This window comes from Thamnophis elegans, chromosome 12 (assembly GCF_009769535.1).
Source record: "Thamnophis elegans isolate rThaEle1 chromosome 12, rThaEle1.pri, whole genome shotgun sequence".
NCBI classification, from domain to species: Eukaryota; Metazoa; Chordata; class Lepidosauria; order Squamata; family Colubridae; genus Thamnophis; species Thamnophis elegans.
In genome coordinates this window covers 19,904,438-19,926,107 of record NC_045552.1, presented here as the reverse complement: position 1 = coordinate 19,926,107, position 21,670 = coordinate 19,904,438, and the positions used below count along the sequence as shown (strand labels likewise).

Genomic DNA, 21,670 nt, shown 5'->3' with positions numbered 1-21,670 from the left:
GGCGGCTAACAACTTATGGGAGGGGAAGACGTACAATAACATAAAAATACAGTATATAGTTAAGATCAAACAACATTCATTCAACATTCGGGCGGGGGCAAACTATGGTCTTTACCCCCAGGCCTGGCGGGATAGCCAGATCTTGAGGGCTGTGCGGAAGGTCTGAAGGGTGGTGAGGGTACAAATCTCCACGGGGAGATCGTTCCAGAGGGTCGGAGCTGCTACAGAAAAGGCTCTCCTCCGCGTAGTTGCCAGCCGGCACTGGCTGGCAGATGGCACTCGGAGGAGGCCTAATCTGTGGGATCTTATGGGTCGAGAGGAGGTAATTGGCAGGAGGCGGTCTCCCAAGTACGCAGATCCACTACCATGAAGGGCTTTATAGGTAGTAAGAAGCACCTTGAAGCGCACACGGAGGTCAACAGGTAGCCAGTGCAGCTCGCGGAGGATAGGTGTTATGTGGGCAAACCGAGGTGCACCCACGATCACTCGCGCGGCCGCATTCTGGACTAGCTGAAGCCGCCGGATGCTCTTCAAGGGCAGCCCCATGTAGAGCACGTTGCAGTATTCCAGCCTAGAGGTCACGAGGGCGCGAGTGACTGTTGTGAGAGCCTCCCGATTCAGGTAGGGTCGCAACTGGCGCACCAGGCGAACCTGGGCAAATGCCCCCCTGGTCACAGCCGACAGGTGGTGATCAAAGGTCAGCTGTGGATCCAGGAGGACTCCCAAGTTGCGAACCCTGTCTGAGGGGTGTAAATTTTGGCCCCCCAGCCTGAGCGTTGGAACACTAACCAAATTTTTGGGAGGGAAACACAACAGCCACTCGGTCTTTTCTGGGTTGAGTACAAGCTTGTTAGCCCGCATCCAGTCCCTAACGGCTTCAAGACCCCGGCTCATCACGTCCACCGCTTCATTGAGTTGGCACGGGGCGGACAGATACAGCTGCGTATCGTCCGCATATTGGTGGTATCTTATCCCGTGCCTCTGAATGATCTCGCCCAGCGGTTTCATGTAGATGTTAAATAGCACGGGGGACAGGACCGACCCCTGCGGCACCCCATATGATAGGGGCCTCGTGGTCGATCTCTGACCCCCGACCAACACCGACTGCGACCTGTCCGAGAGGTAGGAGGAGAACCACTGCAAAACAGTGCCTCCCACCCCCACCTCCCGCAGTCGTCGCAGAAGGATACCATGGTCGATGGTATCGAAAGCCGCCGAGAGGTCGAGGAGAACCAAGATGGAGGCATGGCCTCCATCCCTGGCTCTTCAGAGATCATCGGTCAATGCGACCAAAGCGGTTTCTGTGCTGTAACCAGGTCTGAAGCCGGACTGGAAGGGGTCCAGGTAATCGGCTTCCTCCAAGGACCGCTGGAGCTGATAGGCCACCACCTTCTCAACAACCTTCCCAATAAAGGGGAGGTTGGAGACTGGACGGTAGTTGTTAAGTACGGCTGGATCCAAAGATGGTTTCTTCAGGAGGGGTCTCACCACCGCCGTTTTAAGTGCGGCGGGGAAGTGCCCCTCCCGAAGCGAGGCGGTAATAACCGCTTGGATCCAGCCCCGTGTCACCTCCCTGCTGTTAGCAACCAGCCAGGAGGGACACGGGTCCAGTACACAGGTGGAGGCACTCACAGCCCTCATGGCCTTGTCCACGTCCCCGGAAGTAACATCCTGAAACTCAACCCAGCGATGGTCAACCAAATCGTCCTCTCGTGCCTCGGCTGGTTCTGCAAAGGTGGAGTCCAAATCCGACCGAAACCGAGCAACTTTGTCCACCAAGAACTGGGCATAATCTTCAGCCCTACCCTGCAAGGGGTCTCCCGTGGTTTGACACTTACCCCCTCTCTTTTGTGTTACTGCTATCCAGCTTTCCTCCTGACCTACTTGTTGCCAGTTTGGTTGTAACTTAGATTCATACCACCAAATTTTGGGTTCAAAGATCCAATTCATGGGACAACACTCACTCTCCTTGTCATTATAACACCGAATTTGTGTCCAAGTTCCATCAGGTTCAAAGATTCTAGGCGGTTCAATCCATAATTCTCCCCCAACCGCCACTAGGGTTATATTCAAAAGGATATAAGTCACTGGTTTTTTTTGGTTTTTTTTTTTAACACCAGTTTCAATGGTTCCTTTTGAAAGGCTTTCCATGTTTCCGACTCCTCCAAGTTGGCTCTCTTCGCTCTGGTGTAGTGGGTCCAGCCTTTTTCTTTCGTCCGGATGGCAGTGTCTGTGGTCAGCAACACCAGGAATGGTCCATCCCACTTTGGCTTTAGGGAATCGTCCTTCCAAGTCTTTATCCACACCTGGTCTCCCACTTCAATGGAATGTACTTTGAAGCTCAATGGAGGAGTCTGTATTAAATAGCCCGTTTTCCTGAAAGAATCAAAAGTCTGGGACAGTATTTGCAAGTATTGTATCAACCCTTTGTCTTTGCTAGGTAAATTCCCCATTCGTATCCCAGCATTCCTTAGTGGCATTCCAAATAATATTTCATAAGGTGAGACTCCCACATCCCTCCTGGGTTGTGTTCTTATCCTAAACAGGGCTATTGGCAAAGTTTTCATCCAATTCATTCCTGTTTCTAAATACAATTTCTTTAACATAGTTTTAATCTTTCCATTCATATTTTCCACCTTCCCACTAGAGGGCGGATGCCATGGACTGTGTAGGTCCCATTTTATTCCCAATACGTTAGCCACTCCTTGAGTAATTTTCCCCGTGAAGTGTCTTCCCTATTCACTATCAACTCTCTGAACAATCCCATATCTTGGTATAATATGTTCTAATAATAATCTAACAACAGTTCTAGCAGTTTCATCAAAACAAGGGTAGGCTTCTACCCATCCTGTCAGATGATCTATAATAACTAACAAATATTTCATCCTTCCCATCCTATTCTCCATCCTCATCCACAGTCAATATACTTGCTGTTCCCTCTCTCTTTCTATTTTCTTTTGTGGACAGTTTCTAGAAAAATGTCCGTCCTTTTCACATCTAAAACACCGAGTCCTTCCACTTTGTCCTGCCCACATTCCTCTTCCCCTTCCTTGCCACCTTCCTTTCCATTATCCTCAATTTCCAAAGTCCCTTCTCTTTCTTTTCTGGTCTCCTAACCTCTTATCCATCATTACTCCTACAACTGACAACAACACTTTCTTATCCTTTCTTCCATCTCTGTTCACATATACTTTCTGAGCTTCTGTCACAATTTCCATTCCACATTTCCCATCTTTTAGATTTTTTTTTCTAAAAGGGGCAACAACTTGTGTCTTGAATAAATATCTTAAATAAGATCATTTGTTTTAGGTGAGTTTTGCTGGTTGGATTAGACAAATTAACTCTCCCACCGCAATTCCAGTGTTAATTATTAACTAATATTTTGAGTGTAAAGGGCCTGAAATATAATTTTCAGATGTCTGCTCTGCTGTCTCATTTACGGAGGACTGACATTGAAGGACGCATAAGAATTTTAGGAACAATGTGCTTGTTATTTCAAGTAAATCAGTATCATTCCTTTTCTGATGTATTTTGCAGTCCTTCATCCCCACATAAAGTGAAATTGTGAGAAATGACATCATGTAAAAAGATACCTCAGACACCCAATTCTGTTACCCAATCCATTTCCCCCCTCAGACATGCAAATACAGTAATAATAAAATATGCTTAGGAAGGAAGTAGCATTTCCCCAGTGTATAAAATGTTTTCAAAAAGCTTTACTTCCTTCCCTCAAAATTCCTCATTTTTATGAGGAGACACACAAAACACATTATGGCATAAAATAATTACTACGGAGGATAGCTTCTCCTCCAAATTAAAGAATATTTTCTTATAGCATGATCAGCTCAAAGAGAGCCATTTTAAGGCCATTTTTCTTTAAATGAAAACTATTTAGGATAATCTCTTTTTCATCAGGGAAGGTCTGTCTATCTTCAGGTTCTCCATCCATTTATCACCTCCATTCTCAGTCATCTCTAAATACTTGGATCGCACACCACTGGAGAAAAGTATATCAAATTAGTCACTCCTCAATCTTAAATGCTGGCAAGGAGAGACTCAAAATTCTTTACTGCCTATTAATTCAAATAATTCTAGTTTGGGTAAGGATAGAATCTAAGGACTTAAAGACACTTCTGATGATCATATGTAGCACCCTTATTACGACTGCTTAGCTCACATTATAAAAATACCTGAATTGCAGCTGATATGGCTAAAGAAATAGAAATATGGAAATACTGTTGTGCTGTAAGAGTCTGAGAACTTCCATTTCTCATTCTGCTCTTTGGCCAACATAAATAAGGCTTTATTTCTTGTAAGCTTTTCAATTGGAAGCCAGAAATCAATACAATGAAGAAGAAGAAGAAGAAAAAAAAACACCAAAACTTTTTGGACACAAATAGTTGGTTGCATAATAAACTGCAAACAAAACTCCATTTTCTTTATGGTATAGTACTGGCTTCATTTAAATACAACCTGCCTATTTTTCCCTGTCTCATTGCAAAGCACATTTAGGTGAAGGGAGTACTTAGATCAACATCTCGACTCCCTTTGGTATTTGCTAATACAATTACCCTGAGAACAGAACCCGAGGCAATCTAAATAGAGTACTTTGGGTCCATGCTCTGAAATATATTTGGATCAAACTTTTGTGTCAGTTCTCTGCTTTTAGTAAAATATGAGTTAGTTCAGATTCCATTCAGATGGAAGCATATTCTCATTTAGTAGGTTAAAACACGTACAAATGCAAACAAAATCTTTCAAAATCATTTATATAGGTTTAGTTTTACATCTTAAACCTCAAAACTTTCCCAAAAATAACAAAATTAAAATTATATTCAGAGCAGAAAAGAAAATATAAGAAAACCAAAACAATGAAAAGCAAAGCTACATGAGCAGTCCACCCAGTAGCCCCTCCTTTCTCAGACAGAAGGGTAAAGAGAAAAAAAAATTGTTAAAGAGAGCAGAAAAGCCAAGCTGCACTTCCCCCCCTTTCCTGATACTTGCTCTTTAAAGGGAAAAATATCCTTAAGTTAACAACCAACTTAAAATGGATTAGCTCAGGGTTTAATGATTCATTGACAAAGAGGGGGAATGGGAGGAAGCTGCAGACAGCTATTCTGCCTTTTAAAACATGTTTCTTCCTTATTACATCCAGAGAAATATTCTGCCTTTTCAATATTCCCTAGGTCATTACATTTTCTGGGAGAGGGCTGGGTGATAACTTCCTACAATCCCTCCTTTTTCAAAACATGTGAGTGGAACGCACGTGTTCTTGACAAAAGAGTAAAATTGGTCAGATGAGGGAGACCTAATTCTCCCAATGGAAAGGCATTGAGACAGCAGAAGGATCCCTTCAGTGGCTCAATTTACAGTATCCAATTTTCCATGCCAATTAATACCAGATATCTCTTCTGTGAGCTTCCAGCAAGCAACCACCCCCCTCAAATCTTCCAAAATTCTGCACAGCCATGCTTTCCCTTTAAATTACAGGCTGCCCATTCCGAAGAGATGGTTCTTGAATCTGCCCTAGCTCTTATTTTTGTGAGGCCAAATTGAGTTTAGCTAATGTGCAATCCAGGCTTTTCAGTATTTTTATTTTAAATTATACACAGTGAGCCCGGGGACTCCTACTCATGAGACCACCAGTGCAACATAATTTTGAATGGGATCTCTCTCTCTCTCTCTCTCTCTCTCTCTGCATTCTCTCAACAAATTTTCTCCATTTCTTTAAGCAAAAGGGAGTCAGTACATTTACCACCAACATGCTCACCTTCGCACTGCAATCAGACTGCTTGTGTAAATTAATTTCACACACAAATATCCCATTTCATTCTTTCTCCATGCAAAGCAGTTATTACAAGTATTTCAGGGAGCTGTACATAAGCCAATGAGCTCCATTTTCTATTATTAAGGGATCTCAACTTCCCTCCAGGTCTGAAAATGATTACACACACACACATACACACATATCATGATACAAAACTTTCAGGCCTGGGGGAGGTTCTGTCACTTTAAATCTTCAAATGTCTTTCCTTGGAGAACTTATGGCTCATTCTCCAATCAGTGGGGAAACTCAGAGAGCAGCTTAAATCCTAACTACTCTTCCCTCCCCCAGCTTCAAGCCCAAGCTGAGAAGTTTATTTATTCTGCTAGCTTGGTTAAACATATCACAATCAATTCAACGCCATTCAATTCTACATGTTATTAGTATAAATTCACATCTAAGAATTTTTTTTTTAACAGACATTACATCAAATTAATCAAGTCCAATTACCTAGGTCTTCCCATTCAGTCAGGCTTTACCTTATTACCTGCTAAATTTCTTACTTTTGCTCGAAGTTATGCCCGTTGTTCTATCTCTTTAAGCACTATTTTGTTAATACCTGTCTCTGCCCTGTGATGTTCCGTTTCTATCTTGATCTCCCAGCAGCGCTGGCATAATTTTAAAGATCCAAACTCTTAGCTCTCCCAGCAGAACGCTGGCATAGTTTTAAAGAGCAAGATATATAGATATTTTATTAACACATCATTTGCATCTGGGTGGGGCTCGAGCTCTACTTTTCTTTTAAAAGACACTATTGCTGCTGTGGCAGCTTTCTAACTATCCCTGTGGACTCCTCAGTCATTTTGGGTTAAAAAAAAAAAACACAACAACTAAACAAAACTCAGATAGAACTTCTCTTCAGTTCATCTGATGGTGGCCAGTTCCTGAGTTTGTTACAACTTGATGGACTAAGCTTATAACCCTAGGATCCAGAGTTCCCTCTGGGGGCCATCCTACACCAAAAGTGGGCCATTCTGACTCACAAAATATTTTTAAATTAGCCTGGGTTGCTGGGGGCCCCATAATCCCCATTATATGCCTTCTTAAAATTCTTCAATATACACTGGAGGGGTGTTCTCAGGACACTACCTCCTCCTCCCATGTTCTAAAACACTACCACTGACCCGCGGTGCTGGATACTCGACAGTCACCAACAGAAACTGCAGTGGTTTAACCTCCCATACAACCTAACACGGACTTCATTAGGATCGACGTCCCGAGTCCAGGGTGGTGATCAGGCACCCTCTTCTACTCTCTAGAGGAGTAGGTACACAACACTATATTAGCAGGTCTTGTATTCCCTCTCGTCCTGGCCAGGATTTGTTCAGATTTTCTCCTTTCCCTTACTCAGTCGACTTTGTATTACCCCCCCCCAATCTCTCTTATGGGTGGTCAGCCTATCTTGAGTATGTGCTCCTGTGTCCCTCCCAGCAACTCTTTTCAATTCCACACGTCACCGTCTCCGGATATTAACAATATCCCCATCACTCACTCCGTCCTGCGAATCTCCCCTGAGATTCCTCAAAAGGACTTCCACCCGGCCCCGTTGCTAGTTCTCACATCCACACACTCCCTGACCGCCCTGGGTCTTGTATTCTGGTGTTTTCAAAACCAGTACTCACCAGGGTTCTGTGCACAGATGTTTCCCGGTCGATCTCCAAGTCGTCTCTTCCCCTTTATTCAACCCCCCCCCTACTCCTCGTCTATCACACAAATTTTACGGGCTTTCAAGAGCTCCGCAGTTCTCTAGGTAGTTCCCCCTCCTCTCAAATTCGGAGAGGGGTGCACCCAAGGGAGACCCCCCTAGAGCCCAGCAAGAGATTGAATCCCGGAACGAGCCCCCAGCTGTTTGCAGAATTTTGAACCAAAAATCCAAAGACGAGTTTCGGAGTGAAAGAATAAAGTTACTTTTTATTATCCAAAAATCAGAGCTAATTTGAAAACGGTTTGCAAAGCGTTGGTGGGTCTCACCCTGACTTCACCTGAGTCACAAAGGAGAGCCACACCCTTTACAGAAGCGTAATAGCAATTATACCCTCCCTAACTCCTCCTATACCTACGTCAGCTATACCTGACGTGGCAGGTCACAAATCTAATTAAACAACACAATTACCCTAACTTTACCATGTAAACTTCCAATCCTTAATTAATGTTTGAGAGTTAAACAGTTGTAACTCCTGATTTAATCAACGCTTAGTTACAAGTCTGTGGTTGCTGATCTTATTTAGTGTTAAGGGTACTGATTTAATCAACGCTTGGAGTTGGACAGTTTGTCTTACTGATCTAATCATTGCTTTTAGTTTACTGATTTAATCATATGGTTAATTATTGCTTCTATACGTATGCCTGCTGTTGAATAAGGAAATTTTTAAACTTTTTCTGGAACATCCCCATTCACCCTCTTAAAACAAATGAAAGCATATCAAATCAATGCACTACAAACTACCATCATTCCAGCTGAAGAGCTGCTTTTATATTCCGAGACTTGATAGCTCGTCCCGATTGTGCTCTTTTGATTAATTCTGCTTTTGCAATTTGCTGCTTTCACTTCGTGCCACACGTTTCACATCTATCTATTGTTATTTGTAGCTATTCTGATGAATTGCTTGAGTGGTAGAGGTTAAATCATGCCAGCAGTTTTTGTACAGGCCTTTTTTAAACAGGGTTGTCTGATTGGCCCTATCTTTTAGCCTCTGTCTAAAGAGGGATACTAGATGTGAAATTTTACAGCCCAAATTAGCTGTGGTCAGGTGCCTGAAAGATCATTTCCTCCCATAATTGTTTGCCCGGAATGTAAGGTTATCTTCATCCACATATCTTTTGGTTGCCAAGTTTGGAGGAGGGGAAAATCCTTAAAAGGATTGTGTTAAATATACTTAGGACCTGTTTAAAGTGCATGCAGTCCAGGAATGGATAATCTGTTGCGTGCCGCCCTTTGTAGGACTACAAGGCTCACAAGGCCCAGGCAGGCCTGGGGGTGATGAGTTCCCTCCCCTCTCGACATGTATGGTTGTGCGACTGTTGTCTACTTTTATTATTTGTATTTTGTCTTTTATGTCCCCCCCTTTTTTTCCCCCTTGAATTGTTCGCCGCCCTGAGTCCTCCCGGAGAAGGGCGGCATACAAATAATACAATACAATACAATACAATGCTTCCCCCTTGACTGAACCAGACGAGGCTACATCCAGAAATCTAGGCGTCACTATTTAATATCTCTATGCCTTTATTATGCCCCTTATTACTGATGGGAGGGACTTAAGTGAGTTATTAATACAATAATAAGATTCAGACAGGAGATTTCCTGATCCTCCTGCTCAGGTTTTTAGTCACCTCGCTGTAATAAATAAGCTTCCTGTTTGGTTTTAAAACACAGCAGTTAATAGCATAGTCATAAAAGCAAATACGTTATGAAACTCAGTTTCTGATTTTTTTCCTTTTTGCTGTATTACGTGTATAACCTTGTGAAGTGGCTTACAAAGCTATAGGTTAGCCTGAGAAGATTTTTAAAAAAAATCCAGAAGAATAGTGAATCACATCCTGTTGTACCTTTAAGAGAGAGAAAAATATTGTAGAGGCTCTAAAAATCTGTAAGTTCTTTATAAAACTGGAGTAAATGGCCAAACCTGGTCAATCAATCAATCAATCAATCAATCAATCAATGTTTCTTGAGTCTCCGATCTCTAGATTTTTGGTTAGTTGGATTCTAGTTTCATGGCAATTTTTGCTAAAAGGAATTTCGTTGCTTCTGTTTTCTTTTTTTCTGTTCCCTTTAAAAAAAGTCCTTTAGAATAATCTGGTGTGCGTTAAAACATGTGAAGTCCCAAAGGTGCTTTTTTCATGAGGCAACTGGGCTTTCTGGTTTCTCTTTGAAGACATTTAGCTTCTCATCCAAAAATCTTCTTCAGCTTGGAGCTGAAGTCCAGTTGCCTCTTGAAAAAGCACCTTTGAGACAACCTTGAACTGGATGACTGTGAGTCTCCCTAGTGCAGGTTTTGGCAATCTTAAACACTCAAAAAGCCACAAAGGTCCTAACCGGAAGCCCCCCATTTAATTCTAGAGCAGACTGGAAGTCCGGTTCCCCCACCATAGAGTCTCCTCCTAGCACAGTGTCCCTTTTTCTTCTATCTGTCCTAACCGAAAGCCCTATCAATTGTAGAACCGACTGGTGACAGGGAGCTACAGCAGAGGGATGAAAGAGCCACATGCGGCTCCAGAGTTGCAGGTTGCTGACCCCTGCCCTAGTGATATTGGAAGGCAAATTACTCAGATGGTATGCATGTAGTTCTCGACTTACAACCTTTTGTTTAGCAGCCATTCAAAGTTACAACAGTTACTGAAAAAAAGTGACTTACAACCGGTCCTCGCCCTTACAACTGGTGGAGCCTCCCCCCATCACACGATCAAAATTCACACACTTGGCAACCACCAGCGTGTATTTACGATAGTTGCAGCATCTTGGGATCTCACAATCTCCATCTGTGACCTTCACGGGGGGGGGGGGGGATTGATTCAGATAAGCAAAGTCAATGGGGAAAGCTGGATTTGCTTAATGACCACCTGAGTCTCTTAATGATTGCAGTGATTCGCTTAACAGCCATGGGGGCAAAAAGCCATATAAAGTGAGGTGTGACTCGCCTAACAACCCGCCTGGCTTAGCAGTGAGAATTCTGGTCTCAGTTGTAGTTGGCTTGTATTGATCGGCCTCAATTTGCTTTCAGAACTGCAGGATGTCTTTACTTTTAAGTAAACAGGCTTAGATCAATCAACCTTGTGTTTTGAGTTCATGATGCTCGACTATGCTTGGCTATAGTCATAGCCAGATCTAATGTCCCTGCTCTCTGGGGTTGTAAGAATCACTCACAACTGCTTTGTGACTCTTCCTTTCTTATCATGTATTGCAGTGGTTCCCAAACTTGGCAACTTTAAGACTTGTGGACTTCAACTCCCAGAATCAGCTCTTGGAGTTGAAGTCCACGTCTTAAAGTTGCCAAGTTTGGGAACCACTGATGTATTGGACGCAACAGACTTCCAAGATGAAAAGTCTTGCCTTGAATTGTGATTCACGTCCGTTGCTTCTCATTCTCTTTCCCTTCCTCTGCAGCCGACACTATGGTCTGTCAAAGTTTACTGTTTGCTACCAACAACACATGAAACTTGAGCGCTGCTGTTCTGTAGAAGTATATTAAAAAAATAACCTTGAGGATGTTGAAATCGTTCTCCTCCTCAGTGCAGGATTTACAAGTGCTGGGTTACCACCGTGAGCATCTCTGACAAGTTGTGGCTTAAATGGATAAGCCGCATTCAGTGGCTTAAATGTGGCTTTAAAAGTCCACATTCTGGACAGAGAGGCCTGCTGGTTTGAAAGAGGGATCAAAGGGGCTTCTACATTAAGATTGAATAGCGCTCTCTCAGTGGAGGGGGAGGGATACAGACCTGTGGTGAAATTCAAAAATTTTCCCTACCGGTTCTGTGGGCGTGACTTGGTGTGCGCGGTTTGGTGGTCATAGCTTGGTGGTCATGTGACTGGGTGGGCATGGCTTGGTGGTCATGTGACTGGGTGGGCATGGCTTGGTGGTCATGTGACCAGGCAACAAGCAGGAACCTCACAGAGTCACAGAGAGCTCAAAAACAAACTGTCACACTTTACGCAAAAATAGCACAAATGCTACACAACTGACTCACACACAATGCAAAAGCGGCTGGACTTTACACATAAAAAAGGTTCCTAGATCCACAGCACAGCTGATTGTCGGAACCTTTTTTTAAAACTTTTTTAAAGCATTTTTACTACCTAGTAAAAAAAAGCTTAATTTTTTTTTAAAGTTCCAACAATCAGCTGTGCCCGAGATTTTTCTTTTACTTTTTAAAGCATTTTTTAACTACTGGTTCAGGCAAATTGGCCCGAACAGTTAGCATTTCACCCCTGATACAGACTCCACCTATTTCCTGTCTACAACACAGTCCTTTCAGCAGTTCCCAGAAGGTTCCACATCCATTTGCACTATTCAGGTGACCTTGAGGGCACAGATAAACCTCCCAGTGGCCTCATCAACTCTCATAAAGAGTATTAACAACCAGATGACTGCAAGGAATGTAAATCCTTCCATCCTCCACCATTCAGTCGGAATTGAAGAAGCCTCTTAGATAGAAGCCTCTTAGATGAGAAGGAAACATCTTCAAGAAAAAAATAAAGCCCAGCTGCCTTTTGAAAAAGCATCTCTGGGATAGCAATGACCTGGGTGATTGAGACTCTCTATAGACATTTGTGGCTTAAACATTTCTAGCAAAAGATACTTTCCTGTTCTGACCCCCCCTCCGCACGGTGAGCCACACCGACACAAGATTACTGCTAGACAATTTATTCACAGTAAATTAACACACCAACAAGACTTTGGCAGCAACCCAGACTTCCAAGTTAAGAAATACACACGAGATCTTCTACAGCGTTAGTATATTAGTTGAATCCTGCAAACAGCCTCCTCCCAAAGTCTCTCCTTATATATTCTCTTGGGAGGGACCTAATCACAACCACCTGGGTCCAATTATCTCCTTTGTCTCCTTGATTGCTGCCGACGTTTATCCGCCCGCCTCTGCCGGGCGTCCAGAACCAATTCCCTCTGAACCTCATCACTGCTCAAAGGCCCGACGTCTTCACCACTGCTCCAGGGCCTGACGTCATGGGCACACTCCCTTTGGCTTTCACCGCTGCTCCATGCCTCAGTTGCCTCCTGGTGACCAACCAGCCTCTCTGGTCCCTGCTCGGAGTCTGAACCCTGTCCACGGTCCTCCACATCTTCCAGAGCCGACTCATAGTGTCCCTCGCTATCGGCGTCTGTTTGCAGCTCCAACGGCTCCTGCTGGGCCACAACACTTTCCTATTGGTTCTACTGTAACCATTTGGGACAGTGTTTCTTCAGCTTAGTAACTTTAAGATGTGTTGAATTCAATTCCTAGATTTACTAATTTCTTGCTAATAGATTTGAAATATATTTGGGGGGATGGGACAGAAATGTGGACCTTTAACATTTAGTATCTATCTGTCCTTAAAATTACAATTATGTGTGCATGTTTCAAAATGTACACATTCCCCCTCCCCAACATTGTTGTTATTACTACACTATGCTTTTGTTTTGGTGATGTTTGTTTAAAGGAAGAAAATAAAGTAAACCTGGTATGCATGTTGTCATATTTTTTGCATATCCAGGCACTTATTGTGATCAAGTAAAAGTGAGAATTGATGCTCTGCATAGCTCAGTGTTACAAAACAGTTGTTGTTACAGATCAGGAATCTTAACTTTCCCTCTTCAGACACTTCGCCTAGCCAAATATTCTTTAAAAAAGGATAATTCCCCCACATTTGATGCTTTCCAGATGTGTAGAGTTACAGCTTCCAGCATCCTTATGCCACGTGTCATTTGGCCATACAGGTTGCGGGTCATGGAACATATAGTTCAAGACATCTGGAATGCTTTATATTAAGATTATTTGTGGCTCTTTAATTGATTAAGGGATGTGGTGGCTCAGAAGCTAACCTTGTCGACCAGAAAGGTCAGCAGTTCGGCGGTTTGAATCCCTAGTGCTCTTTAAGGGAGTGAGCTCCCGTTACTTGTCCCAGCTTCTGCCAACCCAGCAGTTTGAAAACATGTAAAAATGAAAGTAGAAAAATAGGGACCACTTTGGTGGGAAGGTAACAGCGTTCCGTGGGCCTTTGGTGTTGAGTCATGCCGGCCACATGACTATGGAGACATCTTCGGACAGCGCTGGCTCTTCAGCTTTGAAACCTAGATGAGTACCGCCCCCTAAAGTCTGGAACGACTAGCACATATGTGCGAGGGGAACTTTTACCTTTACCTTTAATTGAGTATAAGACTTCAACTTAGGGATACAATTAGGACCAAAATTATATTGCTAAGCAAGGTAATTAAGTGAATTGGACCTAATTTTAGGATCCTTTTTTTGCCAAGGTTGTTAAACAAATCACTACAATTAAGCGAATCATGCAGTTGTGAAACAAATTCAGCTCTACCTACTGACTTTTCTTGTTGGAAGCTGACTGGGAAGGTCTCAGGTGGTCATCATGTGTCCTCGGGATGCTGCCACCATCATAAATACAGGCTGTGCCCAAAGTTTGATCATATGATTTTAGGGATGCTGCAGCGGCCATAGGCGTGAGGACTGAGCTTAAGCCAACTTTTTCAGTGCTGTTGTAACTACCAGGGGTCACTCAATAAATACTTGTAAGTCGAGGACCTGAGGTCTTTGTTAGTTCTTTTGTCTTGTCCAGCCAGCTCAAGTTATCTGTAGCTCATTCTTACAAACAAGCAGGCTCAAAATGTTTGGCTGAGTACTGATCTTTAGCTGAGCCTGTTTTCTGTGGCTCTTGGGAAATTTTTTAATGAAGTTCATGAATCAGAGTTCTGAAATTATAGGGTGGTGTATGATGAGTTGTGCCAGTGCTCAGTCAAAGGGATCCTTCTTAAGAATAGAGATTTTGCTTGATTGTAGTAATAGCACTTAGACTTATATCACAATGCTTTCCAGCCCTTTCTAAGCAGTTTACAGAGTCAGCCTATTGCCCCCAACAATCTGGGTCCTCATTTCACCCACCTCGGAAGGATGGAAGGCTGAGTCAACCTTGAGCCAGTGAGGATCGAACTACTGGCTGTGGGCAGAGTCCGTCTGCAATGCTATATTCTTAACTACTGCACCACGGCTTCTAGCAATAGCATATAGACTTATATATCGCTTCAGAGTACTTGACAGCTCTCTCTAAGTGGTTTACAGAGTCAGCCTATTGCCCCTAAAAATCTGGGTCCTCATTTTACCCACCTGAGAAGGATGGAAGCCTGAGTCAACCTTGAGCCTGGTGAGATTCAAACTGCCAAATTGCAGGCAGCCGGCAGTCAGCAGAAGTAGCCTGCAGTACTGCACTCTAACCACTGCGCCACTGTGGCTCAGGATATTCCAGAGCAAAAATGATAGTCCGTTAAAAGAAACATCTTTTAGTATGATGTTAGTTTGATGATTCTTGAGAAAAAAACAACTGAACCTCCTGTGGTTCAGGACCTCCCAAATAGGGGAAATCATTTTGCCCCAAAGCTTCAGAGTAAGTGAAAAGAGGCATAGGGAGTAAAAGGGGAATTCTGTCAGCATTAGTATTTTGAAGCATTTAGTGCTTTTTTTTTTTTTTTTGGTACTCAGGATGTTGCACATTATGTTTGTGCTGCAGGAGCCCCTTTTCTAGACTAGCAGGCACTAAACGAGACCTTTGATGCTTTGCCAGTTGGATGGTTCTGCCCAAGTCCCAAGTGCCCCTTTCAGCCATAATGATGTATCTGATGTACCTTCCCTCCCGCCCTGCCCTGCCCTGCCCTGCCCTGCCCTGTCCTGCCCTTCCTTCCTTCCTTCCTTCCTTCCTTCCTTCCTTCCTTTCCTGCCCCTTCCTTCCTTTGCCCTGCCCTATCCTGCCCTATCCTGCCCTATCCTGCCCTATCCTGCCCTATCCTGCCCTATCCTGTCCTTCCTTCCCTCCCGCCCTGTCCTGCCCTGCCCATCCTTCCCTCCTTCCTTCCTTCCTTCCTTCCTTCCTTCCTTCCTTCCTTCCTTCCTTCCTTTCCTGCCCCTTCCTTCCTTTGCCCTATCCTGCCCTATCCTGCCCATCCTTCCTTCCTTCCTTCCTTCCTGCCCTGCCCTGCCCTGCCCTGCCCTGCCCTGCCCTGCCCTGCCCTGCCCTGCCCTGCCCTGCCCTGCCCTGCCCTTCCTTCCTTCCTTCCTTCCTTCCTTCCTTCCTTCCTTCCTTCCTTCCTTCCTGTTCCTCCTTAGGCATGAATGAATAACTATTTTTCTGCCAAGAGCTACATTCCTCAAGCTGTTTGGACAAGTGTGCCGGAGACAGGAATGGATTTCTTTGACATGTCCCCCACCTTTATTTTTTAAATTTTCTTTTAATACTGATTACTTGTTTCATGGGTTTATATCCTTTTCTTCAGGAATGGTATGGAGAACATCCTCTCCTCCCGTTTTTCTATGTAGCAACAGCTTGTGTGATAGGATGGGAAAGGCCAGACAAAAGAACAGCTACATAGCTTTGTAGACTGAGGTGTGAGATTTCCACACATACAGTATCTCACAGAAGTGACTACACCCCCTCACATTTTTTAAATATTTAATTACCATATTTTTCAGACTATAAGATTTCAAAGAGGTAAGTAAGAAAAAAAGTTTTTGTCCTCCCTGGCCCTCAGGAGCACTCTGCAGGCTTCAGCAGGGCTGGGGGAAGGCAAAAACGGGCTGTTTCCCACCAAAATGGTGGCATTTTCCCCTTCCCCCAACCCTGTTGAAGTCTGCAGAGTACTTCTGCGGGGTGGGGGAAGGCAAAAACACACCTGTTTTGATGAAAAAAGGCCCGTTTTTCGCCCATTTTTCACAAAAATGAGATGGGGGGCCTTTGGGAGCCCAAAAATTGCTTATTCAGTGTATAAGATGCACCCACATTTTCACACTCTTTTGGGGGGGGGGGGAGGTTTGTCTTATACTCTGAAAAATACGGTGTATTTTTTCATGTGACAACACTGAAGAAATGACATTTGGCTACAGTATAAAGTAGTGAGTATACAGCTTGTATAACAGTGTAAGTGTGCTGTATATTCTAATATTTTTACTACACCAGCCTGATTTCCTTCTTTCTCTGCCCTTTGCTTCCCTTCATGTCTGCCTCTCAGCAAGTATCTAACAGGTAAATGGGTTCCTTGCAAAGACTCATCAATTAGGCTGAAGGCCGTGTTTAATAACTCCTTAAGTTGCCCATCGGACTTAATATCCAAGGCTAAGATTGGTAAAGAACTTGTCCCCACTGAGATGGGGTTTATACATGTTAAAAAGACACAAACATTTAAGTTTTATGGTTATTATGTTTCTGTTCTGTGCTTGTTGGAAATAGTTCTTTGTCATAATTCTCTGTCAGTGTTCCAAATATCCAAAATTAAATCAAAGTCCAAGGCAGAGCTTTCCTCAAACTTCCAATTTATTAAGAGAGACATGTTGGTACATCTGGGGAAAACCCGAATCTGAAAGCTTCCTGGGTTTCCCCACCCAGTTGAAAGTTCATGATCTTGCCCCTGCACCCCCAAGTCCATCACATAGTCCATTCTTCCATTGCCATGCTGGCAGTTCCACCCATACAGTTCCGGTCAGGTGCAGAGGTGAGGAGACAAAGGATGACCTTGGGCTTCTAGAAAGGAATGTTTTATTTTGACAACAACACATTCTACTCCTTACTATTCCCCCTCCCAATTCCCCACTAATGAAACAGCATAGTAAAATAAGAGAGAGTGTGGCAGGCCAAAGATCCTAAAAGGAATATATGACTGCAGGCCTGACATTCTCATTGATCGAGGCATTTTACATTTGTGAATGGTGTAAAGCAGAGGTCCCTAACCCCCAGACCACTGACAACGACCGGGCTAAGGCCTAATCACAAGTGGACTGTGTGTTGGTAAACACGCGTGTAAGTGCAGCTCAAGTCATGCAAGTGACAGATCAGCACGCATGCCTGTGCAAGTCTACTTGTAATTTATTTATTTATTTATTAGATTTACATACCGCTTCATAGGGCTTTCAGCCCTCTCTAAGCGGTTTACAGATTTTTAGCAAATTGAGTCAGCAAATTGCCCCCACAGTCTGGGTCCTCATTTCACCCACCTCGGAAGGATGGAAGGCTGAGTCAACCTTGAGCCGGTGAGATTTGAACTGCTGAACTGCAGATAACAGTCAGCTGAAGTGGCCTGTAGTACTGCACCCTAACTACTGCGCCACCTCGGCTCCTCATCCAGTTGCGTGTGCGTATGTGTGTGCGTGAGGAGTGGGTTGCTGCCGGTTTTACAACCCGCACGCAACAGACATGTCGCTGTTCAATGTAAATTGTTCTTTGCACATGCACAAAACAATTGACAGTGAACTGCGCAGGCACAGTCACTAAAAACCAAAATGGCAACGGCCCAGCGGTGGCAAGGGAACCGGTTTGGGTGTGTGGCAGACCTGGGTCGCTGCCGGTTTTGTGACCCACGCCTGAATTCCACTACCGGTTCAATTGAACCAGGAGCAACCCACCTCTGGTGTGTGTGTGTGTCTGTGTGTATGCTGGCCTGCCACTTGTGCGGCCCAATTCCCCTCTCCCACATCCAGGCCACCAAGCCACCAAGGTTGGGGAATGCTAGTATAACTGAAACCAAATGGCCCTTCATTTACTTGAAGAAAGACACACAAGGGACAAATTTTAAATCTCTCATGACTCTGCTGGTTAATTGCATGTTGGCCTTCAAAGGAGGAACCTGGCTTTGTTTCTTTTGAGAGTCTTTGAAATGTCACTTCTGGTGGGAAGCTTGAGGAAAGGACAAGGACACACAACAAAGAGCCTTCAAAAATCAATCAGCCAGATGTTTTCTTATCTTGCAAACTTCTGTTGTTTTCAGTCCTTGAGGATTCTTCAGAAGTTTTAGCCGCCTTCATCCCTGTCCTCAGTCATGTGCTTGTGTTGAGCCAGAGAAAGCTGGGCCATGGCAGGCTGCGTGAATTGGAGCTGGTTAAGAGGATTGAATTCAGAGCCACAATTTTACACAAGATGAACTGGAATAGCTGGTTGTTGTGCTGGAGCTTAGATTGGTCCAGGTTTTGCACAGGAGAGGAGTTTCTGTCGCTGTTTATCAAAAATTGGACTTTATGCTTGGAATTGAGGTTGTACCGAAGAAAGATTTAAGAAAATGTCTCTTGCCTTCCCTGTGGCCTTATTCAGTGGTGTATTAACCATTAAGCAGACTAAGCACATGCTTAGGGCACCAGGCCCAAAGGGGACACCACAAAGTTGAGAAAGAAAGAAAAAACCCAATGAAGATTTGCACTGTATGTACAAAGGAGGGGGGGGGGCACACCAAGATTTATCAGTGCTTAGGGCACCAGTGAGCCTTAATCCGCCACTGGCCTTATTTCACTGTTGCAAAGAAGCACAAAGCGGTGGAAACAATGATTCAAGTACTGGTTGGTAGTGAGAAGTTAGTTTCTAACACTTTCCTTTCCTGCGTGCTTCTCTTTGTATATATGAAAACACTGTGCCTTTAAATAGAAAGTTGGTATGCAGGGAACGTGCTGAGTCAGGAATCTTTTTAGTGGCGTGCTAGGGATTTCTCTGTAGTCCTTTCCACTTTTTTTCCGGTCTGTGCAGAAGTTTGTACAGTAAAATTTTAGCTTCTCGGTCAGAATGAAGGATATTTTGCAATTTCCTGTCTTTGGTTGTCTGGACAGAGCAGACGGGCTGTTATATCCAAAGCCAAAAGAAAGAGCTGCTGGTCTTTTACCATGTTTCCCTGAAAATGAGACAGGGTCTTATTTTCTTTTGACCCCTGAAATAAGCGCTTGGTCTTATTATTTTTGAGGTGCAGGAGGCGGTGAGCGTGGTCGCCTCATGGCTCCTGCTGTGTTGCAATGTTTTCAGGGAGGGCTTATTTTCATGGGAGGGCTTATTTTAGCTCATGCGCTCAAAAGCCCGATTAGCAGGGGTGAAATTCAGTAGGTTCTGACCAGTTCTGGAGAACCGGCAGTGGAAATTTTGAGTAGTTCGGAGAACCAGCAAATACCACCTCTGACTGGCCCTGCCCCCATCTATTCTCTGCCTCCTGAGTCCCAGCTTATCAGAAAGAAATGGGGATTTTGTAATAAACTTCCCCTGCCACGCCTAGCAAGCCACGTCCACAGAACCAGTAGTAAAAAAAATTGAATTGAATTGAATTGAATTTTATTATTTGTATGCCGCCCTTCTCCGGGAGGGACTCAGGGCGGCGAACAACTCAAAAGGGGAAAAGGGGAAAATAGAACAAAATACAAATAATTAAAATAAGCAAGAATCACACAACCACACAAGTCGAGAGGGGAGGGGAACTCATCAACCCCAGGCCTGCCGGCAAAGCCAGGTTTTGACGGCTTTTCGGAAGGCCTGGAGAGAGGTGAGGGTCTGAATCCCTGCGGGGAGTTCGTTCCAGAGGGCCGGAGCTGCCACAGAGAAGGCCCTCCCTCGGGTAGTAGCCAGATGGCATTGGCTAGTAGACGGAACCCGGAGGAGGCCAACCCTGTGTGATCTAATGGGTCTTTGGGAGGTAATTGGCAGCAGGCGGTCTCTCAAGTACCCAGATCCAATACCATAAAGGGCTTTATAAGTTACGACTAGCACTTTGAAGCATATCCGGAGACTGATCGGTAGCCAGTGCAGCTCGCGGAGGATAGGTGTAACGTGGGTGTACCGAGGTGCACCCACAATCGTTCGCGCGGCTGCATTCTGGACGAGTTGAAGTCTCCGAATACTCTTCAAGGGCTGCCCCATGTAGAGCGCATTGCAGTAGTCCAGTTTTGAGGTCACGAGGGCGTGAGTGACTGTTGCGAGTGCCTCCCAGTCCAGGTAGGGACGCAACTGGTGCACCAGGTGAACCTGGGCAAATGCCCCCCTGGTCACAGCCGACAAATGGTGTTCTAAGGTCAGCTGTGGGTCCAGGAGGACTCCCAAGTTGCGAGCCCTGTCTGAGGGGCGTAAATTTTCACGCCCCAGCCTGAGTGATGGAATGTTGACCAAATTCTTGGGAGGGACACACAACAGCCACTCGGTCTTGTCTGGATTGAGCACAAGCTTGTTAACCCCCATCCAGACCCTAACAGCCTCCAGGCACTGGCACATCATGTCAACCACTTCACTGAATTGGCACGGGGCGGACAGATACAGCTGTGTATCGTCCGCATATTGATGGTACTTTATCCTGTGCCGTCGAATGATCTCATCCAGTGGCTTCATGTAGATATTAAACAGGAGGGGGGACAGGACCGAACCCTGAGGAACCCCATATTTCAGGGGCCTAGGGGTCGACCTCTCCCCCGCAACCAACACCGACTGCGACCTGTCCAAGAGGTAGGAGGAGAACCACTGAAAAACGGTGCCTCCCACCCCCACCTCTCACAACCGTCGCAGAAGGATACCATGGTCGATGGTATCGAAGGCTGAGAGGTCGAGAAGCACTAGGATGGAGGAATGACCTCCATCCCTGGCTCTCCAGAGATCATTGGTCAGTGCGACCAAAGCGGTTTCCGTGCTGTAGCCAGGCCTGAATCCAGACTGAAAGGAGTCTAGATAATCGGCTTCATCCAAGGACCGCCGGAGTTGAGAGGCCACCACTTTCTCAACAATCTTCCCAATGAAGGGGAGGTTGGAGACTGGACGGTAGTTGTTCAAACTGGCTGGGTCCAGCGATGGCTTCTTCAGGAGGGGTCTCACCACCGCTACCTTCAATGCCGGTGGGAAGAAGCCCTCCCGAAGAGAGGCATTCACCACCGCCTGGATCCAGCCCCGCGTCACCTCCTTGCTGTTCGCGACCAGCCAGGAGGGGCACGGGTCCAGTACACATGTGGCAGCACTCACCGCTCCCATGGCCTTGTCCACTTCATCAGGAGCAACAGGTTGAAAGTCAGTCCAGAGATGTCGTTCAAGACCTTCCCCCGGTACCTTGGCTGGCTCTGCGCAATTGGAGTCCAGGTCCATCCGAAGCCGAGCAACTTTGTCCGCGAGAAACTGGACATATTCCTCTGCTCTACCTTGTAAGGGGTTCTCCGCAACTCTCGTATTGAATTTCACTACTGCCGATTAGGCTTATTATTTGGGAAGGTCTTATTTTCAGGCAAACAGGGTAAGAAATACACAACATACACTCCTCCCATTGGTAGTTTTGTGTCCAAAAGTCCTTTCAGCCTAGCCGCTAAACCTTATTATAGTAATATTTAAGCAGCAACTGTGAATTCTTTGATGGTTAAATGGTG

The 21,670-nt window shown here is 44.9% G+C and overlaps 1 protein-coding gene across 1 annotated transcript in view; it reads left to right on the top strand.

Annotated features, from left to right (window-relative positions):
• The window catches only part of LDLRAP1 (low density lipoprotein receptor adaptor protein 1), a 97,283-nt gene that overhangs the window by 7,639 nt on the left and 67,974 nt on the right, over positions 1 to 21,670 (top strand). The gene's annotated exons all lie outside the window — the stretch shown is intronic.